This window comes from Dendrobates tinctorius, unplaced genomic scaffold, assembly GCF_039654945.1.
Source record: "Dendrobates tinctorius isolate UK_male_01 unplaced genomic scaffold, ASM3965494v1 ptg000294l, whole genome shotgun sequence".
NCBI classification, from domain to species: domain Eukaryota; kingdom Metazoa; phylum Chordata; class Amphibia; order Anura; family Dendrobatidae; genus Dendrobates; species Dendrobates tinctorius.
The window spans coordinates 1,902,362-1,918,707 of NW_027361961.1; the positions used below are offsets into that span (position 1 = coordinate 1,902,362).

Genomic DNA, 16,346 nt, shown 5'->3' on the forward strand with positions numbered 1-16,346 from the left:
TTTAGGCCACAGACAACAAGCAGTTTCTCCCTCGGAGTCGGCAGCTGAATACGTTCCTCATAGACTCATCTTCCATAACGCTAATTCTCGTCTCATTTCCCGACACTGGAATCGGCATTAGCAATACTGCAGGAGATATTCATTACACGGGACAGGAGAAATAACTACTTCATGATGAGGACGACATCTTCATCTTCTACTACGGCTCTAGAAACATATTTGGCCAGAGTCCGTCACTGACTCCATCACCACCGGCCGTCTATATGAAGGTTTCCCGTCTTCCCCGCACTGTAATCTTCTATCACGTTAGATCTCAGGTCTGAGTCACACAAAGAAGTTTGAGGCTTTTATAGAAGATTGTTTGTAAGAACAAGACAGGAGATATCTGAGGCCAATGTCTCCATGTACAGTGATTTTGTCTCTGGATAAGAGGCTTTTTGGGGCATTTTCCCATAGGCTTCCATATGTTACATGAAAAACATTATGTGTCTACAGACCCCGTACTAGGAGAGTAATACATGTCTCCTTGGTTCCCGTCTTTCATAGTTGGGTCGTTTGTTTCTATCAGCGGAAAAGGAACAAAACCATTGTGATTTTTATAAGGAGACAACACAAAACACCCTAAATATAACATTACATAACAACCCCACAATCTGTGACTCTTCGGGGTAAATCGCTCTCTCACCATTGGATTAGAGCTGATACTATGGAGCTAAAGAGACGGTAAATGCTAGACTGTATGGGCTCCTTCCAGGTGTGATGTCAGCTCTGGGGGCGTGTCATACCAGGGGGGGCGTGTTCTGACAGCAAAGGCAGGAAGAGAAGACGCCATTACACGTGTCTCTGCCGTCTGGTGCAGGGAGAGAAGCCTCCATTACATACTGTCTTAGCTGTCTCTATGGTGCCGGCGTCTGTGAGCAGTGTGGAGTTAGGTCAGCCGCGTCGGTGACAGGCAGGAGGGTTTAGTAACAGGTTGGTGTCTTCTTAGATGTTTGGTTGATGGGGCTGATACTTGGGGCTAACTAGTGGGATTTGGGGGCTTACCTGGGAGCTGTTGGACTCCCGGAGGGGAGGGGGAATTAATGCACGCTGGTGGGGTCTGGTTGGGTCTGGGGGGGTTAATGCATGCTTACGGGCTCTATTTGGGTTCGGGGGGTGTTAATGCACGCTTTTGGGTAGGGGTTAATGCACGCTTACGGGGTCTGTTTAGGGTCTGCTTGGGCTCCCAGAGGGGTTAATGCATGCTTGCAAGGTCTATTTGGGGTCCGGGGGGTTAATGCATGCTTGTAGGGTCTGTTTGGGGCAGGGGGCTTGGGATATATAATGCACACTTGTGGGGTCTGGTTGTACTTTGGGGGGTTCTAATGCATGCTTGTGGGGTCTGGTTGGGGGGTGGGTGGTTAATGCATGCTTGTGGGGTCTGGTTGTACTTTGGGGGGGTTCTAATATATGCTTGTGGGGTCTGTTTGGGGCAGGGGGGTGGGGGTTAATGCATGCTTATGGGTCTGGTGGGGTCCGGGGGGGTTAATGCATGCTTGTGGGGTCTGGTTGTGCTTTGGGGGGTACTAATGCATGCTTGTAGGGTCTGGTTGGGGAAGGGGGGTGGGGGTTAATGCATGCTTACGGGTCTGGTGGGGTCCGGGGAGGGTTAATGCATGCTTGTGGGGTCTGGCTGTACTTTTGGGGGGGTTCTAATGCATGCTTGTGGAGTATGTTTGGGGCAGGGGGTTAATCCATGCTTACGGGTCTGGTGGGGTCCGGGGGGGGTTAATGCATGCTTCTGGGGTCTGGTTGGGGGTGGTGGGGTTAATGCACGCTTGTGGGGTCTGGTTGTACTTCGGGGGGTACTAATGCATGCTTAGAATCATAGAATCATAGAATCGTAGAGTTGGAAGGGACCTCCTGGGCCATCTGGTCCAACCCCCTGCTCAAAGCAGGATTCGCTAAATCATCCCAGTCAGATGTCTGTCCAGCCTCTGTTTGAAGACTTCCATTGAAGGAGAACTCACCACTTCTCGTGGCAGCCTGTTCCACTCATTGATCACTCTAACTGTCAAAAAGTTTTTTCTAATATCTAATTTGTGTCTCCTCCCATTCAGTTTCATCCCATTGCTTCTAGTCTTTCCTTGTGCAAATGAGAATAAAGTTGATCCTTCTACAATGTGACAGCCCTTTAGATATTTGTAGACAGCTATTAAGTCTCCTCTCAGTCTTCTCTTTTGCAAACTAAACATTCCCAAATCCTGCAACCTTTCCTCATAAGACAGGGTTTGCAGACCGGTCACCATTCTGGTCGCTCTTTTCTGAACTTGCTCCAGTTTGTTGATGTCTTTTTTAAAATGTGGTGCCCAAAATTGGACACAATATTCCAGATGAGGTCTGACCAAAGAGGAGTAGAGGGAAATAATGACTTCACGTGATCTAGACTGTATGCTTCTGTTAATACATCCTAGAATTGCATTTGCCTTTTTTGCTGCTGCATCACACTGTTGACTCATATTCAGTCTGTGATCTATTAGTATACCCAAGTCTTTTTCACATGTGCTGTCACTTAGCCCTATTCCTCCCATTCTATATATGTTTTTTCCATTTTTATTGCCCAGATGTAGTACTTTGCATTTCTCCCTGTTAAAAACCATTCTGTTAGTTGCTGCCCACTTCTCCAGTTTATTTAAATCTTTTTGAATCCTCTCTCTCTCTTCTCTAGTATTAGCTATCCCTCCTAGCTTTGTGTCATCAGCAAATTTAATCAGTTTACCCTCAATTCCTTCATCTAAATCGTTGATAAAGATGTTGAACAATACAGGGCCCAGGACAGAGCCCTGTGGTACCCCACTTGAGACATTCTTCCAACTGGATGTGCAGCCATTTACGACCACTCTTTGGGTCCGATCACTAAGCCAGTTATGAATCCACCTAACAGTTGCCTTGTCCATTCCATACTTAATCATTTTTTCAATAAGGATTGTATGAGAGACTTTGTCAAATGCTTTGCTGAAGTCAAGATATACTATATCTACAGCATTTCCTTGATCCACCCAATCAGTGATACCGTCATAGAAGGAAATTAAGTTAGTCTGACATGACTTATTAGTTACAAACCCATGCTGACTCTGTTTAATCACTTCATTCTTATCCAGGTATTGACATACATGTTGTTTAATAATTTGTTCAAAGATCTTTCCTGGTATAGAAGTCAGACTCACCGGCCTATAGTTACCTGGGTCCACCTTCTTCCCCTTTTTGAAGATAGGAACAACATTTGCTCTTCTCCAGTCTTCTGGCACTTCTCCTGTTCTCCAAGAATTTTCAAAGATTATAGAGAGGGGTTCAAAAATTTCTTCTGCTATCTCCTTCAGTACTCTGGGGTGTAATTCATCTGGACCTGGAGACTTGAATTCATTTAGGCTAGCTAAGTGTTTCCTCACTATCTTTCTGTTTATAGATATCCTGGATTCTTCTATTCCCTTAATAGGACAGTGAATAACAGTTGATGTTACATTTCCTTTCTGAGAGAAAACAGATGCAAAATAGGAATTTAAAAGTTCAGCCTTCTCAACATCCTGTCTTACCATTTCATCATTTTCATCCTGTAAAAATCCTATAGCATCTTTGACTTTTCTTTTACTTTTGACATATCCCCAAAATCCTTTATTATTGCTTTTGACATCTCTTGCAAGCCTCAATTCATTTTCAGCTTTAGATAATCTGATTTGTGCCCTGCAGGTTCTGCAGACAGCATTATATTCTTCTTTAGATATGCCTCCCTCTTTCCATTTTATAAACATTTTTTTCTTCCTTTTTAGCATGTGCTTAAGTTCTGTGTTCATCCATCCTGGTTTCCTTAACTGCTTCCTATTCTTCCCTCTTTTCGGAATTGTTAACAACTGTGCTTTGAGAATTTCATTTTTCAAGATTTCCCATCCTTCCTGGACATTTTTGTCTTTAAGGATATCCAGCCATTGGATCCCTCCAATTCTCTTTCTGAATCCCTTAAAATCTGCCTTTCTGAAATCTAACCTTGATGTCTGAGTCTTCACAGGTCTTCCGCCTCTAGTTATCCAAAATTCTAAAATAGCATGGTCGCTACCTCCTAGGGTCCCAGCCACTTTTACCTCCTCAACCATTTCCTCCCTGTTTATAAGGATTAGATCCAAGGTAGCAGTTCCCCTTGTTTTCTCCCTTACCTTTTGGAAGATAAAGTTGTCAGCAAGAGAGGATAAGAATTTCCTTGACCTGTTAGTTTTGCCTGAGAGAGATTCCCAACAAATGTCTGGATAGTTGAAATCTCCCATGACAACTATGTCATATTTTTTGGAGAACTTGGCCATTTGATGCATAAAGAGTTCATCCATAGCTTCAGCTTGCACAGGCGGCCTGTAGTAAATGCCTACTGCTTCTGGGGTCTGTTTGGGGCAGGGGGTGGGGGTTAATGCACGCTCGTGGGGTCTGTTTGGGCCAGGGGGGTGGGGGTTAATGCACGCTTGTGGGGGTCTGGTTGTACTTGGGGGGGGTTACTAATGCATTTTTGTGGGGTCTGGTTGGGGGTGGGGGTTAATGCACGCTTGTGGGGTCTGGTTGTACTTCGGGGGGGTACTAATGCATGCATGTGAGGTCTGCTTTGGGCTCCCAGGGGGGTTAATGCACGCTTGCAGGGTCTGTTTTATCAGGGGGGTGGGGGTTAATGCACGCTTGTGGGGTCTGTTTGGGCCAGGGGGGTGGGGGTTAATGCACGCTTGTGGGGGTCTGGTTGTACTTTGGGGGGTACTAATGCATGCTTGTGGGGTCTGGTTGGGGGGTGGGGGGTTAATGCATGCTTGTGGGGTCTGGTTGTACTTTGGGGGGGTACTAATATATGCTTGTGGGGTCTGTTTGGGGCAGGGGGGTGCGGGTTAATGCACGCTTATGTGTCTGGTGGGGTCCGGGGGGGTTAATGCATGCTTGTGGGGTCTGGTTGTGCTTTGGGGGGTACTAATGCATGCTTGTGGTGTCTGGTAGTCCCGGGAGAGGGGGGTTGATGTTGCACGCTTGTGGTGTCTGGTAGTCCCGGGAGAGGGGGGTTGATGATGCACGCTTGTGGTGTCTGGTAGTCCCGGGAGAGGGGGGTTGATGATGCAGGCTTGTGGTGTCTGGTAGTCCCGGGACAGGGGGGTTGATGATGCACGCTTGTGGTGTCTGGTAGTCCCGGGACAGGGGGGTTGATGATGCACGCTTGTGGTGTCTGGTAGTCCCGGGAGAGGGGGGTTGATGATGCACGCTTGTGGTGTCTGGTAGTCCCGGGAGAGGGGGGTTGATGATGCACGCTTGTGGTGTCTGGTAGTCCCGGGAGAGGGGGGTTGATGATGCACGCTTGTGGTGTCTGGTAGTCCCGGGAGAGGGGGGTTGATGATGCACGCTTGTGGTGTCTGGTAGTCCCGGGAGAGGGGGGTTGATGATGCACGCTTGTGGTGTCTGGTAGTCCCGGGAGAGGGGGGTTGATGATGCACGCTTGTGGTGTCTGGTAGTCCCGGGAGAGGAGGGTTGATGATGCACGCTTGGGGTGTCTGGCAGTCCCGTGAGAGGGGGGTTAATGATGCATGCTTGTGGGGTCTGGTTGGGGGTTAATGCACGCTTGTGGGCTCTGGTTGTACTTCGGGGGGTACTAATGCATGCTTGTGGGGTCTGCTTGGGCTCCCAGGAGGGTTAATGCACGCTTGCCGTGTTTGGTTGGGTCCCAGGGGGGGTTAATGCACGCTTGCCGTGTTTGGTTGGGTCCCGGGGGGGGTTAATGCACGCTTGCCGTGTTTGGTTGGGTCCCGGGGGGAGGTTAATGCACACGCAGGGTTGGGTAGTCCTGGGGGGGGTAATGCACGATTGTGTGTTCTGTTTGGGTCCCGGGGGGGTTAATGCACGTTTGTGAGGTCTGGTTGGGCTCCCGGGGGAATAATGCAAGCTTATGGGTTCTGGTTGGATCTCAGGGGTGGTTAATGTACGCTTGTGGGTTCTGGTAGAGGTTTCCGGCGGGATTAATGCATGCTTGTGGGGTCTGGGTGTGCTCCTTACTGTGGGGGGGATTAGTGCACGTTTTTGTGGTTTGGTTGCGCTCCAGGGGGGGTTAATGCATGCTTTTGGGGTCTAGTTGGGCCCTGGGGGGGTTAATGCATGTTTGCGGGGTCTGAGTGGACCCTGCATTAACCCACCCCAGAAGCCCACCAGATCCCACAAGTGCGGAGGGTTTAATTCACACTTGTGTGTCTGGTTGGGCTCACGGGGAGGGGGTTAATGCATGCGTTTGTGGTCTGATGGGCTCCTTGGGGGTCTAATGCAGGGCCCAACCAGACCTCTCAAGCGTGCATTAACCCTTCCTCGGGGCCCTACCAGACCCCACAAGCATGCGTTAATCGACCCCCAGAAGCCCAACCAGACCCCACGAGCGTGCATTATCCCCAGTAGGCCCCCCCGGGGACAAACAGACCCCACAAGCGTGCATTAACTCCTCCTGGTCTGGTTGGGATCTTGGGATGGGGGGATTTAATGCGCAATTGTGGTGTCTTGGGGACTTGATGCTAGGGCAACGGGGCCTGTGTGCATCTGTTGTGACTTGAAAGGGGTGGATTGATTTTGGAGTAGGCGCTCGACTGGTAGGGCTTTTTGTTTGGGGAAGAGGTGCCATCTGGTGGGGGTTTATACTTTCGGGGGATGGACATCTGACCGGGATTTATGATGGGGAAGCTGTACAACCGATGGGACTTATGCTGGGAGGGGGTGGACGTCCGATGAGGTTTATGCTGTGGAGGGGTCAGGGGTGGACGTCCGATGAGGTTTTATGCAGGGGTGAATGTCCAATGATGGTTTTATGCTGGGAATGGCATCCAATAGGGGCTTAAGGGGGGGTGGACGTCCGATAGGGGCTTAGGCTTAAGGGGGGTGGACGTCCGCTGAGGGTTTATGCTGGGGGGGTGGACGTCCGATGGGGGTTTATGCCGGGGTGGACGTCCGATGGGGGTTCATTCTGGGGGGTGGACGTCTGATAGGGTTTTATGCTTGGGGGCGTGTGGACGTCGGATGGGGGCTTATGCTTGGGGGCGTGTGGACGTCGGATGGGTGCTTATGCTTGGGGGCGTGTGGACGTCGGATGGGGGCTTATGCTTGGGGGCGTGTGGACGTCGAATGGGGGCTTATGCTTGGGGGCGTGTGGACGTCGGATGGGGGCTTATGCTTGAGGGCGTGTGGACGTCCGATGGGGGCTTGAGCGCTTGGGGGCGTGTGGACGTCCGATGGGGGCTTGTGCGCTTGGGGGCGTGTGGACGTCCGATGGGTGCTTGTGCGCTTGGGGGCGTGTGAACGTCCGATGGGGGCGTGTGGACGTCCGATGGGGGCTTGTGCGCTTGGGGGCGTGTGGACGTCCGATGGGGGCTTGTGCGCTTGGGGGGCGTGTGGACGTCCGATGGGGGCTTGTGCGCTTGGGGGCGTGTGGACGTCCGATGGGGGCTTGTGCGCTTGGGGGCGTGTGGACGTCCGATGGGGGCTTGTGCGCTTGGGGGCGTGTGGACGTCCGATGGGGGCTTGGGGGCGTGTGGACGTCCGATGGGGGCTTGGGGGCGTGTGGACGTCCGATGGGGGCTTGGGGGCGTGTGGACGTCCGATGGGGGCTTGGGGGCGTGTGGACGTCCGATGGGGGCTTGGGGGCGTGTGGACGTCCGATGGGGGCTTGTGCGCTTGGGGGCGTATGGACGTCCGATGGGGGCTTGTGCGCTTGGGGGCGTGTGGACGTCCGATGGGGGCTTGTGCGCTTGGGGGCGTGTGGACGTCCGATGGGGGCTTGTGCGCTTGGGGGCGTGTGGACGTCCGATGGGGGCTTGTGCGCTTGTGGGTGTGTGGACGTCCGATGGGGGCGTGTGGGCATCCGATGGGGTCTTGGGGGCGTGTGGGCGTCCGATGGGGTCTTGGGGGTGTGTGGGCGTCCGATGGGGTCTTGGGGGAGTGTGGGCGTCCGATGGGGGCGTGTGGACGTCCGATGGGGTCTTGGGGGCGTGTGGACGTCTGATGGGGGCTTATGCTTGAGGGCGTGTGGACGTCCGATGGGGGCTTGAGCGCTTGGGGGCGTGTGGACGTCCGATGGGGGCGTGTGGACGTCCGATGGGGGCTTGTGCGCTTGGGGGCGTGTGGACGTCCGATGGGGGCTTGTGCGCTTGGGGGCGTGTGGACGTCCGATGGGGGCTTGGGGGCGTGTGGACGTCCGATGGGGGCTTGGGGGCGTGTGGACGTCCGATGGGGGCTTGGGGGCGTGTGGACGTCCGATGGGGGCTTGGGGGCGTGTGGACGTCCGATGGGGGCTTGGGGGCGTGTGGACGTCCGATGGGGGCTTGGGGGCGTGTGGACGTCCGATGGGGGCTTGGGGGCGTGTGGACGTCCGATGGGGGCTTGGGGGCGTGTGGACGTCCGATGGGGGCTTGGGGGCGTGTGGACGTCCGATGGGGGCTTGTGCGCTTGGGGGCGTGTGGACGTCCGATGGGGGCTTGTGCGCTTGGGGGCGTGTGGACGTCCGATGGGGGCTTGTGCGCTTGGGGGCGTGTGGACGTCCGATGGGGGCTTGTGCGCTTGGGGGCGTGTGGACGTCCGATGGGGGCTTGTGCGCTTGGGGGCGTGTGGACGTCCGATGGGGGCTTGTGCGCTTGTGGGTGTGTGGCCCTCTGGTTGGTGTGCGGGGTGGTTAATGCTTCATTGGGGCACACAAAAAGCTATGTTTGTATGCTGCTTATGCTAGGAGGGAACACTACTAACTGGCATGAAGCTAATCCGTTTTCGCTTAGTGTCAGTAGGAGGCAGACATGGGTCCGGACCACCCAGGCTGGTTTCTGCCTTAGGTCTTGATTTTTTTTTTATTAATGATTTCCCTTTTTCTTTCAGATATGGCTTTTAAGGGCGACAGAGTGGAGTTATCACTCTGATCTCCCACCTAGAATTGTCACTACCATATCATCTGTGGTCTACGAGGCAGGGCCCTAACACATCAAGAGTGTTTGCGGTTTTCCGGCGGACGGTCCTTGCCACTAATCCCCTACCCTCTCGCCCCCCAGAGCCAAATAGAGTAGGGAGGGAAGACAAATCCGTTACCTGCCAGCCGCCAGAAAGTCTGTGTAAAGGTTAGGATTTGAAATCTTCAGGACAGGTATATCCTACCAGGCAGTGAGGGGGCTCCATTAAAAAAATGAAGGTACAAGACAAATATGTCCTAGTTTTCCCCTGAGCAATATGGACATCTCCTGGGGAAACCTTCCTATTCATGCGGCCTCCACGTTTGACAGAGGCTCCTGCGACCCTACTCTTAAAAATCCAGGCTCTCGTCTAGCCTCTGGTGGCCGGGCCACACCACCTGCGCCCTGAACAATCATGCACGCCAACTTTCTAGTGCTTCCTGCCCTCTACCTATCAGGGTAAGAGTACTTTTCTTCTGCAACAGAAGACTAAACTCCTGCTTCCCAAGAGGTGCACAGTCCAATTGTGGTTTCGGAAATGTTCAGTCCAAAAAAGCAACCAACAGGACAACTCTCCTACCCGCCAGGAAAAGAAACCTTCCTTCAGGCCCAACCCCCTCCTGGCGTCCATAAACCCATCAGCGCTGGTCTACTACGCCTGGATCTAGCAGACTCCCTTCGGCATGACGGGGCGTTCCCACCTTGGATGTCTCTCAGGGTTGGCTGCCGTCTCCTTCACTATTCAAGGCTGGTATTATGATATCTGGTCCTAGACACCGGAAGCAGGCCATGGGGGGGGCCGAGCCACAGACCCTACCATCAGTCCTGCCCGCATGCACCAACAGCATATTACAGTTGTACAATACATAGAAATGCATTGCATGAAACAAGGCAAATTTTTCAATGTAAAAAAATGCACTTTTATAAAATTAAAGGTTTTTATATATGTAAGAATGTTATTTAGCCAATATTTCTGTAAGTAAAAGTCTGAGATTTCTGTGGGAAATCTTAATTTGTTCCTCTTAAACTGGTTCTGAATGTAAATAAAACATTGCTTTAAGTCTCCATTTTGTAATTTAGCCTTTTATTTCATGCATGGACAAGCCCATGATGCATCTGTGTAACACATGGAAGGTACTGTAATAACTGGGTTAGGCTAGTCTCACACCAACATATCTACACGCAGTGCACGGCGCCCCCTCCGGTCATCTACTATCGCACATCGCTGCATGCCATCTGCGCACCCTATCTTGAGCATAGGGTGCGCAGACTGCGCTAGTAGGATTTTGTGTGCGCTGCGCTCTTTTGACGGTGCGCCGAGCGCCCCAAAATGCAACATGGTGCGCTCGGCGCACCGTCAAAAGGGCGCAGCGCACGCAAAATCCTACTAGCACACAGTCTGCGCACCCTATGCTAAAGGTAGGGTGCGCAGATCGCATGCAGTGATGTGCGAGAGTAGGAGATGACCGGAGGAGGCGGGGCTTAGTGGCGCCGTGCACTGCATGTAGATACGCTAGTGTGAAACTAGCCTTAGGTAAACCACTTTTGAGACAGTGAAGATCACTTGTACAAGCTGCATAGATGTAAGCCTGCCTAAAGGGAACATGTCACCAGGATTCCCCATAAAAAATGATACAATCTGGTGTGTATGGTGCGTGTAAGCGCACGTTCACACTGGCCACTGAACAGAAAAAAAACAAACATGATTGAATATCCTGCAGTAAATGGCATAGTGCATGAAAATATAGGGGATTTAGTTAACATGTTCTTTATTAAAAAAAAAAAAGCCAAAGCCATCCCACCACTTCACGGTGACGTAATTGGGACAGTCCTAACTAATATTAAAAACCTTACCGCTTTGTCCTGTGACTTGCTTGTGGATAAGGACTGAGAAGGATTAGGCCCAAATAGTGGACACAGGAATGGGAAACCACATCAATATATAAAGGGTTTTAATATTAGTTATCACTGTCCCAATTAGGGTCACTGTGAAGTGGTAGGATGGCTTATGGCTTCTGCATTTTTTTTTTAAATCGAGGGTGTTAACCAAGTACCTTAAATTTTCATGCATTATTGCTGTTTACTACAGGGTATTCAATCATTGTTTATGCCCCCCCCGTATAAAGTACTACCACTACCTGTATGTTGCCATATACAGCATTCTAGAATGCTGTGTATATAGTACGACCACTACCTGTATACCCTCTATATACAGCACTTTATAAAGCACGTCCACTATCTGAATGCCCTTATATACACAACATTCTAGAATGCCAATCTGCATAACTTTGTTTTTTGTTTTTTTCTTATTAGATTTGCCCTTGGGGCAGCCCCATCCAATGGGCTTCACTAGTCTTAATCCGGTACCTCCTCCTATCCTTCTTTGAGTCGACGATGCGTCCTAAGTCCATCCACACAGTGTCTTCCATCACGCTCCGGTGCAGACTTCTCTTTGTACTTTGCTTTGTGATCGGCAGGGCAGAGACGTGTTCCTGCACTGAAGCGTCATGGGGGAGGTTGTGTGGATGATGTAGGATGCATCATCCATGGGAAGGAGGACTACTGGAAGAAGAACAGTGACAAACATAATACAAGACTGCCCCGTAGGTGAGTATAAGATGTTATTCACATTTGCCTCAGACCACACGTGAGGACGTTTCGAGACCGTGCCTCAGACCACATGTGAGGACGTTTCGAGACCGTGCCTCAGACCACACGTGAGGACGTTTCGAGACCGTGCCTCAGACCACACGTGAGGACGTTTCGAGACCGTGCCTCAGACCACACGTGAGGACGTTTCGAGACTGTACACGCCAGACATCAGACCACATGGGAGAACATTCCTTCGTTGTGCCTGCCATGCCTCAAAATGGCACAGAAAGCAGAGTAGAAAGTTGGTCATTGTATTTTAACCCCTTCATGACCAAGCCTATTTTGACCTTAATGACCAGGCCATTTTTTGCAATTATGACCAGTGTCCCTTTATGAGGTAATAACTCTGGAATACTTCCAACAGATCCTAGCGATTCTGAGATTATTTTTTCGTGACATATTGGGCTTCATATTAGTGGTAAATTTAGGTCGATAATTTTTGCGTTTATTTGTGATAAAATCAGAAATTTGGCGAAAATTTTACAAATTTTGAATTTTTATTCTGTTAAACTAGAGACTTATGTGACACAAAATAGTTACAAAATAACTTTTCCCACATGTCTACTTTACATCAGCACAATTTTGGAAACAAAGTTTTTTTTTGTTAGGAAGTTAAAAGGGTTAAAAGTTGAACAGTGATTTCTCATTTTTATAACATAAGTTACAAAAAAAAAAAATTTTTTTAGGGACCACCTCACATTTGAAGTCACTTTGAGGGGTCTATATGGCAGAAAACACCCAAAAGTGACACCATTCTAAAAACTGCACCCCTCAAGCTACTCAAAACTACATTAAAGGAAGATTAGTAACCCTTCAGGTGCTTCACAGGAACTAAACCAACGTGGAAGGAAAAAATGGACATTTTAATTTTTCCAACAAAAATTTTCTTTTAGCATCAATTTTTTTTTTATTTTCACATGGGCAACAGGATAAAATGGATCCTAAAATTTGTTGGGCAATATCTCTTGAGTACATGGATACCTTTTTGGGTGCACAGCAGGGCTCAGAAGGGAAGGAGCGCCATTTGACTTTTTGAATGGAAAATATGCTGGAATATTTAGCGGTTGCCATGTCGTGTTTGGAGAGCCCCTGTGTGCCTAAACATTGGAGCTCCCCCACAACTGACCCCATTTTGGAAACTAGACCCCCCAAGGAACTTATCTAGATGCATAGTGACCACTTTGAACCCCCAGGTGCTTCCAAAATTGATCCTTAACCCCTTCACTACCAAGGGTGGTTTGCACGTTAACTACCGGGCCAATTTTTACAATTCTGACCACTGTACCTTTATGAGGTCATAACTCTGGAACGCTTTCATGGATCCCGGTGATTCTGACATTGTTTTCTCGTGACATATTGTACTTCATGTTAGTGGTAAAATTGCATTCAAATAACTTGCGTTTATTTGTGAAAAAAATGGAAATTTGGCGAAAATTTTGAAAATTTCGCAATTTTCCAACTTTGAATTTTTATGCCCTTAAATCACAGCGATACGGCACACAAAAAACTTAATACATAACATTTCCCACATGTTTACTTTACATCAGCACAATTTTGCAACCAAAATTTTTTTTTGCTAGGAAGTTATAAGGGTTAAAAATTGACCAGCGATTTCTCATTTTTGCAACACCATTTTATTTTTAGGGACCACTTCACATTTGAAGCCACTTTGAGGGGTCTATATGATAGAAAATACCCAAAAGTGACACCATTCTAAAAACTGCACCCCTCAAGGTGCTTAAAACCACATTCAAGAAGTTTATTAACCCTTTAGGTGCATCACAGGAATTTTTTGAATATTAAAAAAAAAAATGAACATTTAACTTTTTTTCACAAAAAAAATACTTCAGGTTCAATTTTCTTTATTTTACCAAGGGTAACAGGAGAAATTGGACTGCAAAAGTTATTGTGCAATTTGTCCTGAGTACGCTGATACCTGATATGTGGGGGGGAACCACTGTTTCGGCGCATGGCAGAGCTCAGAATGGAAGGAGCGCCGTTTGACTTTTTCAATGCAAAATTGGCTGGAATTCAGATCGGACGCCATGTCACGTTTGGCGAGCCCCTGATGTACCTAAACAGTGGAAACCCCCCCAAGTGACCCCATTTTGGAAACTAGACCCCCCAAGGAACTTATCTAGATATGTGGTGAGAACTTTGAACCCACAAGGGCTTCACAGAAGTTTATAACGTACAGCGGTACAATTAAAAAATCATATTTTTTCCACAAAAATGATCTTTTCACCCACAATTTTTATTTTTCCAAGGGTAACAGGACCCTAAAAGATATTGTGCAATTTATCCTGAGTACGCTGATACCCCACATGTGGGTGTAAACCACTATTTGGGCGTATGGCAGAGCTCGGAAGGGAAGCAGCGCCATTTGACGTTTTTGGCTAGAATTGAGATAGGACACCATGTCGCGATTGGAAAACCCCTGATGTACCAAAACAGTGGAAACCCCCCACAAATGACACCATTTTGGAATCTAGACCCCCCAAGGAACTTATCTAGATGTGTGGTGAGAACTTTGAACCCCCAAGGGCTTCACAGAAGTTTATAACGTACAGCAGTACAATTAAAAAATCATATTTTTTCCACAAAAATGATCTTTTCACCCTCAATTCTTATTTTTCCAAAAGTAACAGGACCCTAAAAGATATTGTGCAACCTAAAAGATATTGTGCAATTTATCCTGAGTACGCTGATACCCCACATGTGGGTGTAAACCACTATTTGGGCGTATGGCAGAGCTCGGAAGGGAAGCAGCGCCATTTGACGTTTTTGGCTGGAATTGAGATCGGACACCATGTCGCATTAGGAAAGCCCCTGATGTACCAAAACAGTAGAAACCCCCCACAAATGACACCATTTTGGAAACTAGACCCCCCCAAGGAACTTATCTAGATGTGTGGTGAGCACTTTGAACCCCCCAGTGCTTCACTGAAGTTTATAACGTCCGGGCGTGAAAATAAAAAAATCGTATTTTTTCCACAAACATGATCTTTTAGTCCCCATTTTTTTTATTTTCCCAAGGGTAACAGGAGAAATTGGACCCCAAAAGTTGTTGTCCAATTTGTCCTGAGTACGCTGATACCTCATATGTGGGAGAAAACTACTGTATGGGCACACGTCGGGGCTCGGAAGGGAAGTAGTGACGTTTTGGAATGCAGACTTTGATGGAATGGTCTGCGGGTGTCATGTTGCGTTTGGAGAGCCCCTGATGTACCTAAACAGTGGAAACCCCCCACAAGTGACCCCATTTTGGAAACTAGACCCCCCACGGAGCTTATCTAGATGTGTGGAGAGCACTTTAAACCCCCAAGTGCTTCACAGAAGTTTATAACGCCTGGGCGTGAAAATAAAAAAAACATTTTTTTCCGCAAAATTATATTTTTGCCCCCAATTTTTTATTTTCCTAAGGGTAACAGGAGAAATTGGACCCCAAAAGTTGTTTTGTAATTTGTCCTGAGTAGGCTGATACCCTACATGTGGGGGTAAAACACTGTTTGGGCACATGGCAGAGCTTGGAAGGGAAGGAGCACCATTTGACTTTATCAATGCAGAATTGGCTGGAATTGAGATCAGACGCCATGTTGCCTTTGGAGAGCACCTGATGTGCCCAAACAGTGGAAACCCCCAATTATAACTCCAACCCTAACCTCAACACACCCCTAACCCTAATCTGAGCCCTAACCCTATCCCTAACCCTAACCCTAGCCCTAACCCTAGCCCTAACCCTAACCCTAACCCTAGCCCTAACCCTAGCCCTAACCCTAGCGGGAAAATGGAAATAAATACATTTTCTTTTAGTTTTATTATTTTTCCCTAACTAAGGGGGTGATAACGGGGGGTTTGATTTACGATTTATGGCGGTTTTTATGTTTGGTGGCTGTCGCACGCTAAAAGACGCTTTTTATTGTAAAAATAGTTTTTGCATCACCACATATTGTGAGCTATAATTTTTCCGTATTTTGACCCACCGAGTCATGTGAGGTCTTATTTTTTGCGGGACGAGTTGACGTTTTTATTGGTACCATTTTCGGGCACGTGACATTTTTTGATCGCTTTTTATTCCGATTTTTGGGATGCAGAATGAACAAAAACCAGCTTTTCATGAATTTCTTTTGGGGGGTGCGTTTACACCGTTCCGCGTGCGGTAAAATTGATAACGCGTTTTTATTCTTCGGGTCAGTACGGTTACAGCGATACCTCAATTAGGTCGTTTTTTTTATGTTTTGTCGGTTTTTTGCAATGAAAACAATTTTATATAAAAAATAATTATTTTTGTATCGCTTTATTCTGCGAGCTATAACTTTTTTATTTTTTTGCGGATGATGCTGTATGGTGGCTCGTTTTTTGCGGGACAAGATGACGTTTTCAGCGGTACCATGCATATTTATATGCGTCTTTTTGATCGCGCGTTATTGCACTTTTTGTTCAGTGGTATGATAATAAATCATTATTTTTTGCTTCGTTTTTTATTTTTATTTTTTAAGGGGTTCGCTAAAGGGGTTAACTAATGGGACAGTTTTATAGGGCAGGTCATTACGGACGCGGCGATACCAAATATGTGTACTTTTATTGTTTTGTTTTTTGTTTTTTTTTCAAAAAATGGATTTATTGGGGAATATTTTTTTTTTTTTTTACTAATTTATTTAGCGATTTTTTTTAAATTATTTTTAACACTTTTTTTTTTTACTTTATTACCTTGTCCCAGGTGGGACATCACTGTCC

At 48.0% G+C, this 16,346-nt stretch overlaps 1 protein-coding gene and 1 long non-coding RNA gene across 2 annotated transcripts in view; one reads left to right on the forward strand and one right to left on the reverse strand.

The window, feature by feature from the left end:
- LOC141073009 (uncharacterized) overlaps positions 1–16,346 on the reverse strand; it is a 119,625-nt gene that overhangs the window by 20,474 nt on the left and 82,805 nt on the right. The gene's annotated exons all lie outside the window — the stretch shown is intronic.
- Positions 636–10,020, forward strand: LOC141073012 (uncharacterized). Its single transcript, XR_012226931.1, has 2 exons — positions 636–972; positions 8,890–10,020. It is a non-coding gene; the product is annotated as an uncharacterized lncRNA (long non-coding RNA).